Here is a 17,578-nt window from a genome sequence, read left to right on the forward strand (position 1 = left end):
AGGAAATAATACTAATACTAATAATACTAATACAGTGGTACCTTGGGTTACATACGCTTCAGATTACAGACTCCGCTAACCCAGAAATAGTGCCTTGGGTTAAGAACTTTGCTTCAGGATGAGAACAGAAATCGTGCTGCGGCAGCGGGAGGCCCCATTAGCTAAAGTGGTACCTCAGGTTAAGAACAGTTTCAAGTTAAGAACGGACCTCCGGAACAAATTAAGTACTTAACCCGAGGTACCACTGTACTAAAGGTAAAAGATACCCCTGACCATTAGGTCCAGTCGTGACCAACTCTGGGGTTGCGGCGCTCATCTCGCTCTATGGGCCGGAGGAGCTGGCGTTTGTCCGCAGACAGCTTCCGGGTCATGTGGCCAGCATGACTAAGCCGCTTCTGTCAAACCAGAGCAGCGCACGGAAACGCCGTTTACCTTCCCACCGGAGCAGTACCTATTTATCTACTTGCACTTTGACGTGCTTTCGAACTGCTAGGTTGGCACTGTACTACTACTACTAATAATAATATGCTGTCCTATACCTGGAGATCCCAGGGCAGTTCACAGGATAAAATCAGAATAAAAAACCACAAAAGACATAATCAAAACAACAACCACTACCCAATAACCCCCCAACACATTTTTTTAAGGGCATAGGTTGTCAATCAACCCAGCTAAAAAGAGTTAAAACACTAAACAATTTAATAAGAATTTAAAAGAGGAAGCAGTGCTCTCTGATGGGCAGCAGCAGTCCTTATAAGCTTTTCGGGTCCCACCCTGGGCCAGGTGGAGAGAGGCAGTGGCAGGGCCCTCAGGCTCTCAGCAGGTATAATAATAATAATAATAATAATAATAATAATAATAATAATAATAATAAAAGTCCCTATTTTCATCGCATAAATGTTGGAGGGTATGAGCATCTTTTTTATATATAATATTTTATTAATTTTCCAAAAATAACAATACAAAAACAAAACAAATTGACTTCCCTCTAGTCCAGGCATCTCCAAACTCGGCCCTCCAGATGTTTTTGGCCTACAACTCCCATGATACCTAAGCTAACAGGACCAGTGGTCAGGCATGATGGGAACTGTAGTCCGAAAACATCTGGAGGGCCAAGTTTAGGGAGGCCTGCTCTAGTCCCTTCCTTGGTTCTATTATTTATCAAGATACCGTATGTCCATTGTTAAATTTGAAAACCATTGAAATTACTTGTTATCTATTCATAACAAATTACAAGTGGTTTCAAAACCCTGCTGATGTATTAACCTGTGTACAATGCTTCTGTATACAGTGGTGCCTCGCAAGACGAAAAGAATCCGTTCTGTGATTCTCTTCGTCTAGCGGTTTTTTCGTCTTGCGAAGCAAGCCCACTGACGGATTAGCGGCTTTTAGCGGCTTTTAGCGGCTTATCAGCTTATTGGATCAGCTGATAAGCGGCTTAGCGGCTTAGAAAAAGGGGGGGAGGAAAAACCCCCACAGGAACTCGCAAGACATTTCCATCTTGCGAAGCAAGCCCATAGGAGATTCGTTTTGCGAAGCACCTACAAAACGGAAAACCCTTTCGTCTAGCGAGTTTTCCGTCTTGCAAGGCATTCGTCTTGCGGGGCACCACTGTATATGCAAGAAACATCTTCAATTCTTCCTTAAACTCATTGTCGTCTCTTCCTCTTAGTTTCATTGTCATTTTGCCATTTCAGCATATTCCATTAATTTAACATGCCAATCTTCTTTAGATGGGACAGCTTCTTCTTTCCAATGCTGTACATAAATTGCCTACATAAATAAGTCCTTTTGTGATTTTGGTAAGTCCACTCCTGTAATACCTAGTAGGAAAGCTTCTGGTTTTTTAAACAAAGGTTATTTTAAACATCTTCTTCATTTCATTATAGATCATTTCCCAATATTGGGAATGAGCTTCAACCAGTGCAGAAAACAGTTGCCAGAATTTGGACAGGCACAACCTGGAATTAGGCATGTTGTGTCAATTTCTTTGTGTTTACCGGGAAAATACCTTTAGTGATTTAAATGCTGCACATCACTGTAATGTTTCGCTAATGTGGAGGCATTTTTCAGCAGGTTGAGTTGACATGTTAAGATCATGACCCTTGTCTATAAACCCAGGGCAATGAGGGGAGGGTTGGGTGCTTTGCGGAACACGATGTTTCCTTCTGCACTTCAATAGATAGAAGGATAAATGCCAGCACAGTCCCTGCCAGGCTCATTTGAATAAATTCCATTCCAAGAAGGTTAGGGCAGTTGGCTTTTTGAACCACTTTGGACGCACATGATGGCCGTTGAGCAGCCTATGATTTGCCTAGAGACCTGGCTGCATACGCTGAGAAGGAGATGTCCATTCTGAGGTGATCCTTCTGTGATGGATGGGGTTTGATGAAGACCGCTTGCTTTGTGTTGCTGCTTATTGGGTTTTATTTACTTCAGGCTAGTTTTCGGGATTGAGTTCGCTCAGTTTTCCATGAATGAAATGCTCTCACACAGGGATGGGGAATCTGTGGCGCAACAGACATGGGTGAACTACAGCTTCCCTCAGCACCAGCCAGCATGGATGATGGTCAGGGATGGTGGGAGTTGTGGTTCAATGGCAGTTGGAGGGTGACAAGTTCCTCATTCCTGTGCTACTAAGGCATGTGGGTGGCACTGTGGTCTAAACCACTGAGCCTCTTGGGCTCGCCGATCAGAAGGTTGCCGGTTTGAATCCCCACGATGGGATGAGCTCTCATTACTCTGTCCCAGCTCCTGCCAGCCTAGCAGTTCGAAAGCATGCCAGCGCAAGTAGATAAATAGGTACCACTGCAGTGGGAATTAATGGTGTTTCCTTGTGCTCTGGTTTCCATCAGGGTGTCCTGTTGTGCCAGAAGCGGTTCAGTCATGCTCGCCACATGACTCAGAAAGTTGTCTGTGGAGAAACGCCGGCTCCCTTGGCCTGAAAGCGAGATGAGCACCGCAACCCCATAGTCACCTTTGACTGGACTTAACCATCCAGGGGTCCTTTTTACCTTTTTTACTATGATGATCCACCTACATCAGAGCTTTCCAAACTGTGTGTCACAACACATTAGTGTGTTGGCTGCAGTGTGTAGGTGTGTCGCACGAAAGCTCCCCAAAGGGGTTAGTTTAACCTCCAGCTTGCTAGCAAGACTGAATTACTGCATGGCGAAATGATGCAAAACTGAATCAGTGTGTCATGAAATGATGAATGTCTAAAAAGTGTGCCACCGACATGAAAAGTCTAGAAAGCTCTGACCTATGTAAAAGGCAAATGGTTTTGGTTTTACTCCCCTGACCTCAGCACAAGTGCAGTGCTTTCACTTTACTGCTTTTGAGTGGACTTGCAGCAGCCAATGTGCTGCTGTAGGAAAAGGCGGCTTTGCTGGTTAACTTAAAAAGTTAAGACAGAAGGTGGTTTTCAGCTGTTTTAGTCAGAGAAGACCCATTTAAATTAACGGGCCTATCTTAGTCACATTCACTCATTTCAGTGGGTCTACTATTATGAATAAAAACATAGTTGAATATTATCCAGAATCTGGAGATGAGACTTATTTTGATTCCAATCTTTTGACAGGAAAACAGTGCAAAAATTCATGATTTTAAGGTAGCTGTGTTTGGGTACCAGTGTGAGTGTTTCACTTACTGCCCAAACACAAGGCACAAACAGTGGCAGGAATTCACGTTCTTTCTAACACAGGTCTTTTTATTTCTGGATTTCTTTAAAAATCCTGGATTTTTGCATTGGTTTGTTTTTTATTTGCTGTGGAAAGTGTGGTTGTTGTTATTGTTATTTTTGACGAGTGACAGAACAATGTTATTAGTAAAGTTAGTAGCAAAGCCATTAATATTAGCATGGCAGTGCAATCCTATGCATGCCTACTCAGAAGTAATTTTCATTGCTGTAGTGTAGGAGGAGGGAAGGCATCTACTCAACCAAAGGCCTGGGTGAAGACAAATCCAATTATGCTGGATTTAATTGATTTTATGTATGTTCTGTTGCTTTAAACTGTCTCATGGGAAGTGACTCAGAAATGAAATAACGAAATCATTCTCACTGTCGTCTTCACCATCGTAAAAATCATGGTCCCGTTGTTAATATATAGCTACAAAAACATATAATAAATATGCAAAAATACATTTAAAAGGCGAGGGAGCATGTTCGTTTAAATATTAAGACAAATCAATATTGTTAACATTGCCATTTAGCCATAATCTAGAGAAAAGTAATATCTCTATACAAATTAGTATGAAACAGTCTTTGTTTTCTTTGAAAAATGTGTTATCCTTTTTTTAAAAAAAAAAAAAAGCTCTGCCGGTGTAAATGAAAATACATCTATCATTATTACACCATATTAGAGAATGAATGAATGAATGAAGGAATGAATCTTTATTTGTGTCAGCCATCGGCCAGAGCAATAAAACAACAATATGATATATAAAGAATAGAAATAAAAAGTTAATTGTATAAAATACATTTTAGGGTTTTGAATCAATAGTCAAATAGTGGATATTATTCTGATTGCTGGATTAGAGAGAGTTGTGTTTGCCTGTGTGACTGAGAAAAAGAATGGTCTACAGCAGCAATTTGTATATAATACTCATATTTTGGGGTGGGGATGCAGGGTGGGGGAGACGTTAGCTTAAGACTAATGCAGCATAACTAAATATTCATATCTAATTTTCCTTAAAAAAGAAAAAAAGAGGATTGTGCGACTTTGATTTTAGCAATAATGTTAATGGAGGGGGACGATTAACCTTGAGAGTCATTTTGCAATCCCTGTCGCCTCCCTCACTCCCCATTACTGAGAAATCAGTTTGTACCTGTGATTTTTCATAGTCAAATTGACCCCCAATGGCAATTTTGAGGAATGATTGGGGAGGAGGAAATTGCTAAGCGCCTGCTCCCCTAATGCCACTGCCTTAATCAACTCCTTCACTCCCTGTGACTGCATTCCCCTAAAGAAAAAGCAAAAACACATCTATGTGTAATTTGAGCCTCGGGTCTATTAAAAAGTGCTTTAAAACACTGCAGTGGAAGTTATTACAACCCATTCCACAGCTAGTCATTTTCTGTCAGCTACTTGCTAGCTTGAATTTCCAAGAAGATAGGGGGAGTGTATGCGGAGGGGGGAAAGTTCGTGCTAAGCCCAAGTTGCAGCAGTGGTCATTTTAGTTCAGCTGTCCTCACAGACCCCCTCCAGCTAAATCCATTGAATGCAGGAAGCTGCATGCAAGCACAAGAATAAAATGCACTTTCTAAATTAAGTTGCCCAGAAGTTGGGCAGTTTTAATAAGTTCAGGCCCTTCTGTAATCTAGAAAACACACACACACACACACACAGAGAGAGAGAGAGAGCGAGAGAGAGAGAGAGAGAGAGAGAGAGAGAGAGAGAGAGAGAGAGCAAGACAGCCTTACAACATGATTTGGGAGAGAAATGGAGGCATATGTTCTATGTGATGTTTCATTCTAAAAACTACAACTCCCAGAGTTCAGTAGTTCCTGCAGGCGCTTCCGTATATCCAAATAAAGAGTCAACAGTGAGGCTGCAGGAAACAACTGTTAGGAAGTGTGCAGCTTACGCACAATCCTGTGCTTCTTGCATGCAACTGTGATACCCCTTTCAGGGTCTGGAATTTGGACAGCAAAGATAAATCAAAACTAAATGTTATCTGAGATGGACTGATAGAAAAAGATGTGAAGTCTGGCTGAGTTGCTAAGTTTGTCAATTAGGGGAGCGTGATATAATGAATGTTGAGGCAGCACTTAAAGCCTGCAGTTCTGAAGAGAACAGATTTTACATGCTGGAAATGCTCAGCAGGAAATGCACATTTGCTCCATATATGGTGGAAATGTCCAATCGTAACTAATTATTGCAGGCAAATAGTACAGGCTGTCTCTGATCTAATAAGGGCTACTCTGAGACTTACCCCAGTGTTGATTCTGTTTAATGTCATTGAGAATGAATTGGTTAAGAATCTGAAGCCATTAGGATATTTGCTGTTGGTAGCTGCTAAGCTGGTGAGCTAGAAAATGGAAGTGTCAACAAGCTCCAAGAGAGTGGGAGCAGTTAATAAATTGTATGGATTTGGCCGATATGGGTAAATTAACTGAACTAGTTCAAAAGAGAGAAGGGAGGTTGTTACGTATTTAGTGGTTTGTGTTTGCCTGAGATTGAGTCAGGACTAAGGCTTCTGAGCTCCTGTGTTCTGATTCGATACATGATGTCCAATCACAGAACATTTTTGGATTTGGACCTCTGCCATTGGCCCTTGAACTCTGAGTCGTGATTCGCAGCTTGGAAGTTTAGACAGCCAATCACGTTGGGAGTGGGAGTGGCACAGGCTTTCAGGAATGTATATAAGCAGTTCCTTGTCTCTGTTTCCCAGATGTAGTTGAATAAAGGTTCTTGCTGTTATCGCTGTGTCTTGCCTTGTGGGAACCCACCTATACTTAGGATATCACAGAATGTTGCATTTGCTGAAAGATGGAGCAGTTTTTGCTGCATGTTAAGAGTATAAGATTCAGAAACAGGATTGGAAAGACATCTGTTTTTGTAAATAATATAAATAAGTGAAGAAAGAAGGGGGAGTAAGTGCCATTGTATCAAAAAGAAGTAGGCTACTTATTAAAAATGTGTGAATAGATGTTAATTGACACAAACTTTCATAAACACCACATTAACAACAGGCTCGTTTTAAAATAGTTGAACACTAATAAAAGAGTAAAACTAATCATGCAAGCTGTCAGTTCTAAAAGCACGTAGAAAAGCCAGGATGCATTAAGTCTAGTCAGTAGAAATATTGTGTGTGGCAGGGGTGGGTCTTGTCTGCCTGCAGCAATAAAGAGAAATTATTCCAAAACATCAGCCTTAAGGGACTGATACACCACAGAGAAACAACAAATATGTAGCAGACCTTGGAAAAATAATGGGAGGTAGGGAAGATGGCTGCAATTTTTTGATTTAAAAAAACAACAGTGGTTTTAATAAATGAGAAGAGGCCTTCTTTTATTATGCCAGGGCATGTATGGATTATAGCCTTTCAGGCTTGGAGATGGTCTCTGAAACGTTTGTGGTTATTATTGTTGTCAAACTTCTGGTCAACTCTTTTCTTCCTCAGGTTTAGCCAATTTTTGTAGCCAGCTGAACAAACTGATTGCTGCTTCAGTAGACATGTGTACGTTTTGGTGTGACAATCAGAAATGCTTGTTGGAGAGTATTGATGCAAATAAACACATGTCTTTGAGCAGTTTTGGAGCTGTTTTTAACAGAGTTGTGTATTTCTAAGAATGTTGCCTATCCATACGAGTGCTCATGCAGCCCTTCAAAAATAGAGAGGGGTGAAGGCAAAACTACCTGTTTCCCCAGAGCAATGACAAACTGTTTCTTTATTATTGATATAATTATTGTTTTATTTTTTTAGGAAAATAAGTAATAATCATAAATAACTAAGAATAAAAATGTGCGCCCCACCACCGAAACCATTCCATTGTAACTATCCAACCTCCCAAAATTTCAACATCTCTTAAGATGGTTTGACCCCCTTTCCATTTTAACAGTACAAATTCTACAAACACCAAAATCATTTTTCCTGCATATTCCCTGTCTTACCTTAATGACACATGTTAATTTATCATTAATGGCTATATCCCACATCTCTTTATACCATCCTTCCATTTTATATTCTGCTTGCCCCTTTCACTTCCTAGCTATAATAACTCGTGCAGCTGTCAATAAATTTGTGAACAAGCCCTTCATAGCCTGCAAACCTTCTATCCCATCGTAAATTGATAATAACGCTACTTCTGGACTTTTGTCAGCTTTAACCCAGTGATTTCTGTTATCTCCTAAAACATCCTTTACTAAAAAATTATATATATTTTACACCCCCACCACATGTGAACATAGTTCCCAGTTTCCTGGCACCCCCTCCAACATAACACCGAATATTCCTTGTTTATTTTATTTAATCTGACTGATGTTAAATACCACCTCCAAACTAATTTATAGTAATTTTCTTTTATTCTTATGACCAACTATTTCAACGTGTCTTTTTGCAAACAGCAACAACAACGAAACACTGTTGTTTCTCAAAACTTCATCTCGATTAGGTGCCACTAACAAGAGGGAGGCCTGAATCCAGCTTCTGCTCTCATTCTCTCAACCCGAAAAGAAAAGTTTATTTCTGATTCCTGGACTGGTCCTTTGCTCTAGCAAATTCATAGTGCATGTGTTGTTTATTATTATGTGTTTCCTTCTGTTAGATCAGAGTGTGTATGTGTTCCCCATCTCCAACACTCAATTTTCTTGAAAAAGAAAGAGAAAGATTGTCTCTGCGCAGCCCAAGGATGGGCCTTCAGATATTGGTGTACTATGGCTACTATCATCCCTGACCACTGGCCAGGCTGGCTGGAGCTGATGGGATTTGTACACAAACAAGAGCCATAGGTCTCCAGCAGGAGCCCCATCCCTGCCTTGCAGCAATAAGTTGGACTCCAACATCTGGAGAGACAGAGTTTCCCTAGGTCTGATGTGCCTTGGAGGGGGAATAAAACAATGTGAGGCTCTATTCTGTGCCTGTCCACTGCAACACCCCATTATTCCAAGAAAATTTGCACCACAATCCTTGCATGCTGACCCAAAAGTACTCTGCAGCTGGTGAACTTAGGGGCTGCAGCTTTTGTGAGTCTCGAAAACCATTTTTCTTTGGACAGGGAGCCCTTGTCTTCTTCAGCACTAGAGCAAACATTGAGTTTTGTTCTTTTAAAGAAAGAAAGGTGCTTCTCTTGGTTCGTAGAACCATAGGATTGTAGAGTTGCAAGGCTGGTTTTGAATTGTCAGCCTTCTTCCGACTTAAGCCCTTGATCCCTTTTTCTCTGCCCTCCGTGGCCACTTGGAACTGTCTGAAAACATGCCAGGAGTCGGGTTGCAACAAGGCGACATTGCAGACCCTGGCACTAGGACCTCCCAGACGCCTTTTCTGAAATGCTGGCTGGTAGCATGTCAGCGGTAGAGAGACTGAGCGGCTCTCGCTGTTACACAAGACGAAGGGTAGCAGCCGCAGGAGCATCCTTTGCCTCTTGAAAGCCAAGGTACCTGTTTATCAGCTTGCCGTCCTCAGCATCCTTAACCTGCCAATTGCTTTATCAGAGCCTAGCAGAGTTTAGCTGCAGCGGCAGAACATCAGTGGCAGCATTTTCCCCTCCCTCCTCTCATACCTGTGTTTTCTTGCGTCCGTAGAGAGAGCAGACAGAAGCAACAGTGCCGTTAAGAAATGGGCTAATTATTTTCCAGCTGGCAGAATCCAGAGGGATTATTTCACACCAAAAAGTGTAAGTAGCTTTTATATCATCTCCCCTGCATAGCTTGTCACTACTGCTTTTGCACCTTCATCTTTTGCAAAAAGAACCACACACCAAGCCTCAAACCAAAACAAAGCACATCCCCCTTTTCTAGAAACCTTCCAGTCTTCTTGTGGGGGCAGTTCATGAAATAAAATGTTTATATTTGTTATAACACATGCCTAAAAAAAGTCCTTGCAAAGTCCAGTATGGGTCATGTGCTTTTTTTGCTTGTTTATGTATGGTCAGAGATGATTTTCTGTTTGCAATTATCATTATTATTTTTTCTGTTGTGTTCTCCATGGCCACTGAAAGGAGGGCAGGGGATAAAGCAATTGGAAGAGGAATGACTTGTGTTAAAACCAGGAAGGAGCTAGTGAGCGTGGGAAACCAAAATACTTGAATTTATTCCAGTTTGGTTCCATTGTCCTCAGTGAAATGAAATAGTTTTTATTCAAACTACTTTGACATACCTGGGTTGTGGGCCAGATTCCAAAGGGCCCAATTATTATTTTGAGACAAACCTCACCCCCAAGAAAAACATCTGGCGATTTTGTGCCATGCCACGACAGTTCTTTAAAAAATTAGATTATCAGTGGTGCTGTAGAGGTGAAAGGGTCCAATCCTGCATTGCAGAAGGCTGGGACTAGATGACCCTTGGGGTCCTTTCCAACTCTGCCGTTCTATGAAACCATATGTCAGGCTAGTTTACATGAAAACACAGGAGCAACAAACATCCTCATAAAGAATCATATGCACAGGCCTGCATGTTGAGAGACAAGGAACATTGCTTGAACCCAACTCTCCCTCAAAATACCACTCTCTTGCAACAAGAGGTGTACTATTTGCATGTTAAATCAGAAGCGAATCTTTATTCACATGCTTAAGTTTGCTCCTTTTTGGTTCTGTGCATCAGGCGTGGTTCAGTTACAAGTGGCTTTCTCTGCAAGAAAGGGAGTCAAGCTGCATGTGTGGCAGCAGAGTTAGATCAGTGGATCTGAACTATTGGGGTATGTTGTCATTTTCAGCAGAGAAGTGGCAAGAGGAAAGAGGTGTGCTTCCCCACTGTTGTTCCTTGCAGCCCACCTTTCCCCTGCGATGCAGCAAGAACCCTGGCTTGAGAGGAAGCAGGTGGGGTAGAGGAAACTGAAGGGTGGAAAAAGAACCCAGCCCATCACCCCAGCTATTGGCCTGTCCATCACAGCTCCTCCCAGCTGTTTTGCAGCCATTTTGTGGTTTACCAGCCCCAGACCAGCTGCCATTGTCTAATTCTGGGGTGGGGAAACTGTTAGACTCCAGCTCCCATTATCCCTGACCCTTGGTCATGCTTGCTGGAGCTGATGGGAGCTGTAGTTCCACATCATTTGGAGAGCCATGAGTTCCTCAACCCTGGTTTAGTTCAACCCAGACTAGAAGGTACCACTGGGGTTTTAACAGGAGCTGATGGCAGAGGGATAGTTTGACAAAGCTTAAACATGTCTCTTTTTTAAAAAATTAGTTTTTTTCAGATTTTGAAATTTACGAACAGTTATCAAACAACCAACATAAAAGAGAATTCTGAAAAGTCTCCCTGACTTCCCTCATCCCCTTTGTGGGTCCTTGTATAATGTTTTGCTCCTTCATCTTGTATTAATCCGAATCTATTAAATCTCCCTTCTTCTTCTTCTTCTTCTTCTTCTTCTTCTTCTTCTTCTTCTTCTTCTTCTTCTTCAGCGATCACTCGTAGCTGAGTAAGATTGTCTTCCATAAACATGGTTTTAACAGTGAGTCCATAAGTGACTATGGAGGTTCAACATCAAACTTCAAGAGTTATTCCAATCCTACTAATAAATTTAATTGTTTACAATAGTTTTTAAGCTAAATTATATATTTCCCCCACTCCTTATTAAAATTTTGCTCTTCCTGATTTCTGATTCTTCTGGTCATTTTTGCCATTTTGGCATAATCCAACAACTTAATCTGCCATTCTTTTCTGGTAGGGGCTTTATTTTCTTTCCATCTCTGAGCTAGTAACATCCGAGCAGCAGCGGTTGCACGCATAAATAGTTTTTTCTGGTCCATTGGAATTTTGGCACCTAGAGTTCGTAAAAGAAAAGTTTTGGGTTTTTAAAGAAAAAGTTATTTTAAACATTTTTGAAAATTCACTATATATCATCTCACATAATTTTTTTTAGTATTTTACATGTCCACTACATATGATAAAAGGTGCCTTCTTTTTCCTCACATTTCCAGCATGTATTTGACCTTGCTTTGTACATTTTAGCTAGTTTACTGGGAGTTAACTACCAACGATACATCATTTTCATATAGTTTTCTTTCAACGTATAACCTGTTGTAAACTTCAAATCCCAGTTCCATAGCTTCTCCCATGCTGTAAGTTGTATATTATATACTTAAATGTCTCCATCCTTTAATGTGCCCATATATTTCTCCATCTTTTAATGTGCCCGTATCATTTTATAATGATAGATAGGTAGACGACTCCTATTTTCCCATCTGTTGTTGGGCAGCAAAAGAAAATCTTGATTTTCTCTTGACAGTAAAAATAAATGGTCTGTTGCCTATACTGTATTCAATTCAGCTGCTTAAATTTTGGGTCAACCATTTATGACGGGGCACTATGTCTCTTTGTTTATTTTTCCTAAATAAATATAGTTAATGAAAAGGGGTGCCTTTCTGATCCATTTTTTTAAAACCAACAAAGAGAACTGTCATTGATTTAAATAGGATAAATATTGCATCCAAGATAACCCATTAATTGCTAATAAACATGAAATAAATAAACATATGTTGGGTTGTGTTTTATTTAAAGTTCCTATCATAAAAGGAAGTTTTCCTTGCTGCAGCAGTTTTTGTGCTGTTGGCTGTCTTTCTTGTTGAGCCTAAAGCTGCAGCCATATAATGGGGCAGTAGCCATGGCCTTGTGGCTACTGGCTTGGCAGGATCATAGAATGGCTCTTCCTGCAGAATAACCCAAAAACTCTGTGCTGGAGTGTCCAAGGTGGCTGAAATGTTTCTCAGAGTCAAACCCATCTCTTTTTGTTGCTTTGACCAATTTTCAAATCCAAATTACCTATCCAAACACTGTACAAACCAGATAGAACAGCATGCATTATTTGAAAATGGTGTTAAAATTGCAGAAGAAGAAAACAGAAAACAAAAAATGTTCCTCAAACAACTGTAGGATGGAGTATTCCTGAATTCAAATGAGGATGCAAGTAAACTCGGTGGAAAACAGCAACATCATGCATGTGTACTGATATGATAGGAACTTTATATCAAACAGCACCCAACAGGTGTCAGGGGTGTTTGCTGGTGAGAGGCAGAGCCAGAGATAATGATGGGCTGAGCCAGGAACAGAAAAGCTTTCTTCTTCTTCTTCTTCTTCTTCTTCTTCTTCTTCTTCTTCTTCTTCTTCTTCTTGCCACTATGGCTTAACTATTCCATGGCAAGGACCACCCTGCTTCAGTTTGATCATGGCTACCTGAAGTTAGAACTCGCATGCATGTCTACTCATAAGTAAGCTAGATTAAATGGGGCTACTCTAAGGGAAATAGGCAGAGGAATTCTGCGTATGCCGACAGCAAATCAATGCAGCTACTGTTCTGGTAGGCGACTGAAAGTAATTCCTTTCTGACCTCAGTGTGCTCTGTATACATACATGCACATAAAACCCTACACTGCCCCTTCCAGTTCTTCTGAAAGTATACAGAAGGGAGGCTCTTTAAAAAGCCAGGAAATATGAGGAGGAAGATGCCAGGAGAGGCACAAAATTAAGACAGGGGGGGCCACAGGTTGTCCATCTGTTTTCACTTGGATAGTTCTGCACTGACTGACTGGCACTCCCTCTAATGTCTATGGGCGACATCCAGCTTTGCTGATGCAATGCACTTCTGTATGCAAGACAGAGTTCCTGTCCCCTCCACACATACACAGACACCCTCAAAATCAGCTCTGGGATGCTGGGGGCCTTTTTGATCAGATGTGGGGGGTGGGGGAGAGAGAGGAAATGGAAGTCCCGTTGCTGGGCCAGCACTGGATACAACTGTATTTTGGGGAGAGGGTCATTTGTTGGGGGAGATTATATATTTGTGTAATCAACACTTGTGTAGAGGAACTCTGAAGTTTGTTAGTTTTGCTTCATGTACCCTGGCTCTCACTCTGTAAGGAAAGACGAGTGATCTCTTTCATCTTACTGGAAATATCTGCTTCTCCATCGAAATCACTTAACCATGCTAACTTAATGAAATCTGAAATGGAAGTGTGGATGGCGGCTCATGTTTGGAGTCCAGATGCTGAAAAGATATGCACCTGATGGCCATAATCTCAGACAGATGTTTGTTCCATCCAGTGTAACATCTTTGTGCACATAATTGCGCTAAACTGAAGTGCAGAACTGATTGAAACTAAAAAAAAGGAAAGTGTGAGCCCTGCAGTGGCAGATGCCCAGTTCAGTTAAACTGATTTAGTTTACTTAACCTCAACAACAGCTCATCACAAAATACTTTGAAGAAAAGGACAACGTTGTAAACACAAAAATAACAGCAGCTGCAGAGTTTGCTTCCAGTAGTAGTACTAATAACAAATGCTAGATTGCTACATGCTACATGCTACAGTGAAGGCACCCCATGAATAAGAATACAGTAATAGCCTTTCCTTAAATTCCTGGATGAATGGATGAAAGATTCTGAACTGCTGGGATATCTCTAAAAGGACAAACACAACCTGATTAGTCCTTGGATTTTAAAAAAGTGCTATCACACTAGGTAGAGGTAGCATAAAATCATAGACTTGTAGAGTTGGAAGGGACCCCCGAGGGTATAATACATAAATAGACCTGAAATCTCCCTGACAGCCTCTGTTTATTTGGAATCACTAATTCAGCAAGGCAGATTCCTTCCTATTAAATTTAATAAGGTTGCTGTCAGTTGAATGGGATGTTCATGGCTCCCACAGGTGCTCTGTGAAGATGGAGATTTGTTGCATTAACTGACCTGTCAATCAGAATTAGAGGTGCTGCTGCCTAGACTGACCTGAGATATGAGAAAGTATTGCCCTCATCTCCCTGACAGAAACCCTTAGGTAGCTGCTATTGTTTTGCCATGTCAGATCTTAGCTTGCAAGCTCCTTGGGGCGAGATCCTGCTCTTCTCATTTATGCTATGAATCAAATGTTGGGGAAGAAACAAATAATAAACAGACCATCCATTAATGGCTGGAAAATTACTTTCAAAAATGGAATTCATTACCCAGTTCACAGAGATATTTCGCAGGAGCATAGGAGAACTATTTTTTTTAAAGGAATAATTTCATAATTATCTCCCTTACTAGCAAAATGACTGTTATTTTCATTGATGAGTACGTGGAATCCCTGGGTCCTTTCCAGGCAGGCACACATGGTGTCTCCTGCAGGATCCTTACTAGTGACAGCTGGGTGCTACAGGGCCTTAGTAAACATTATGAAGAAGTACCACATCTCCCCTGCTCCCCAGCGCCTTCACAGTAACAGCTAGTATAAGTAACAAGCATCATGACTTCGTGCCCAGAGAAACGTTGATGTTGTGTCATGTGTTACTGGGCAGACACCTGTCGAAGCCAGCTACACATCCTTCATAAAATCTAGTTAGGCTCTTGGTAGTGAGGTGTTGTGCCTAAGTCCATTGCTTTACTCATAAGACTGATTGGGAGGAGAACATTTCACTTTTATGGGAGAAAGAGAAGGAGTACCTTTCAAAACAGCGTTCTTTGGAGGAGAGCAACATTTAAAGGGAAGGTTGAGTCATGTGAGCTCAAAATGCGACATCCCAACTCAAAAAAGCCCTCCTCTTTTTCAGTTAGGCCCAACCTCATTCAAATAGGGTCCAGTTCAAAATAGGGTTTGCTCCCCCCCAACCCTGTTGCTAGTCTCCCTGTCAGTCTTCCTCAGTAAACAACCCCCCTTAACTTTTGAGAGGGGGTAGAGTAACTTGCAAGGACACTGGAAAAACCCAAATTTGAAGTGTCCTAGGGTTGGCTGTGTTCAAAGATCACTTCTTGGGGAATATTATTTTCCCTGCACCTTTTGTTCCCTGCCATTAACAAACCAAACCTACTCCAGTCTGTAGATTTGGGTGCTGGTTTGGGTGTCATGCAAGGGCAGCAAACTGTCAGTTGTTTTATTTATTATTGTTGCATTTTTGCTGTTCAAGTACGGTGAAAAACACTGTTTGCCTGTCTCCATTTCCAAAATAACTTGGCCAGCTTTGGATGCTATGGACCTTGAGCTAGATGGTTGAGGGACCATTTCCTGCTCTGTCTCACAGGTGGCAAAATGTATTGGGCTGGCAGTGGAGGGGAAGGTGGCGGCGGCGGTGGCATCGCTGACCTGGCCCTCCTGGCAGAGGTGTCACTGTCATGTGTCGGGATGGTGAGAGAGAGGGGCAGAACATTGGCAAGGTTGGAGAAGGAGCGCCAGATCGGCTCCTCTGGTGTGCTGTAACTGGCCCCAAATGAGCGAATGGGAAGAAAGGGGTTTCCTGTTAAACAAATGGACACGGTTAAATGGCATACCGTCTGCTGAGAATTTAAAAAGCCAGGGTATCATTCCTGTCTCTGTTTCTTGTGTGTGCTCTGGCAATTCAGGATGCTCAGGAGAGCTTATCTGAATCCGAATACACTACAATCTAATGTGACTTGGCCAACAGTGTGCCACAGGCAGTGGCGTAGCGTGCGGGTGCAGGGGGGGCCGGCCGCACCGGGCACAACATCTGGGGGTTAGGGTTAGGGGGCGCAAATCCATGGGTTAGGGGGCACAAATTACTTGCCTTGCCCCGGGTGCTGACAACCCACGCTACGCCACTGGCCACAGGCCACGTTCAGCAGCACAATGGGGGTTGGGAGGCAAAACATCAGCTGGACAGCATTAATAGAGCCTTTGAGCCAGGTTTGCTGTTGACCAAGTGGTGTGAAGTTGCCAAAGTATATTAAACCTCTTGGTATTAGGATATGGCCACGAAGAATATATACATATATGTATGTGTGTGTCTGTATACAGTGGTACCTCGGGTTAAAAACTTAATTCATTCTGGAGGTCCGTTCTTAACCTGAAACTGTTCATAATCTGAGGTACCATTTAGCTAATGGGGCCTCTTGCTGTTGCTGCTGCACCGCCGTTGTGCGATTTATGTTCTCATCCTGAAGCAAAGTTCTTAACCCGAGGTAATATTTATGAGTTAGCAGAGACTGTAACCTGAAGCGTCTGTAACCTGAAGCATCTGTAACCCGAGATACCACTGTATCTATATCTATATATGAATTTTTTACTAGACTTTTGGACACCCGTTGAGATATCGGAAGCAAATTTTGCAAGATGGTTCCTGGTACCAGGGAGCATGCTTTCATCTATGTTTAGATACGATTGGACATCATTTTGAATGAAGATGGCGGGCTGAACCTTTCAAAGCTGCACTGATTTTAACCACTGATCTTAAAACTGTACTGAATATTTTAGTTTCTTAGAATTCCTGAGCATCTCTGGGTAGCAGGCATGCTGCTTATGATGGCAGAAGACACCTGAGTTTGGAAAATAAATGCCTTTAATTGAAATCTGTGAGCTTTCCCCCCAAGAAGCTATGTAGCTAGATAATAACAATTAGAGTGTCTAGCTGACACTCTAATCAAGTAGCTGGTCAAATATTGTCTCTATGCAACAGCATAGCATTTGACTACAGTCATTTCTAATCAAATATTCCAAATATGCCACTGTGTAGATGACATTATGTTATCATTTCTCCTCCTTCGCCCCCAGCAATATAAAAAAATTCTATTTCATCGCACTGTCCTTTAATAGTGTAGGAGTGAGAGCTGGTTGCTCCCAGCCCAACAATAATTGGGAAGCACATCTAGCAATGTAGCAGAATTTCTGTCATTGGCTACCTACTGTCACTATAAATAAATTTTCAAACTGATGCTGGAGTGAAGAGTCCTGAACTTAAGGTGGGAAAACTGAGTAACTGAGCAAAATTAAAATTGACAGATCCACCCATCCCTAGCTACTGGTCCTTTTAGCTCCCTTGGAGGAGCCATGTTGGATAGCTTTTGTCTCTTTCCTGTGCATCTTCCATAGAAAACATTCCTTGTTGATTGCCTTGTGTCTTATGGATGGGCTGGACCCATGCTCGACTGAGCAATTTAATTTGGCAGAATCCCACTAACATAGAAGAGATAATCCAGCCATTCATTAAAGGAATTTGGG

At 41.7% G+C, this 17,578-nt stretch overlaps 1 protein-coding gene across 2 annotated transcripts in view; it reads left to right on the plus strand.

Annotated features, from left to right (window-relative positions):
* The first annotated feature begins 2,248 nt into the window (after positions 1–2,248).
* Positions 2,249–17,578, plus strand: part of RAB27B (RAB27B, member RAS oncogene family) — a 118,175-nt gene continuing 102,845 nt past the window's right edge. Inside the window, exons 1-2 of one of the 2 annotated variants that reach the window (XM_082242286.1) lie at positions 2,249–2,360; positions 9,246–9,337. The gene's annotated coding sequence lies outside the window, so the exon portion shown is untranslated. Of the gene's footprint in view, positions 2,361–8,949; positions 9,098–9,245; positions 9,338–17,578 lie in introns of those variants that run through there. The other variant, XM_082242287.1, reaches the window with a different exon arrangement.

This window comes from Podarcis vaucheri (assembly GCF_965113315.1).
Source record: "Podarcis vaucheri genome assembly, chromosome: 11".
NCBI lineage: Eukaryota > Metazoa > Chordata > Lepidosauria > Squamata > Lacertidae > Podarcis > Podarcis vaucheri.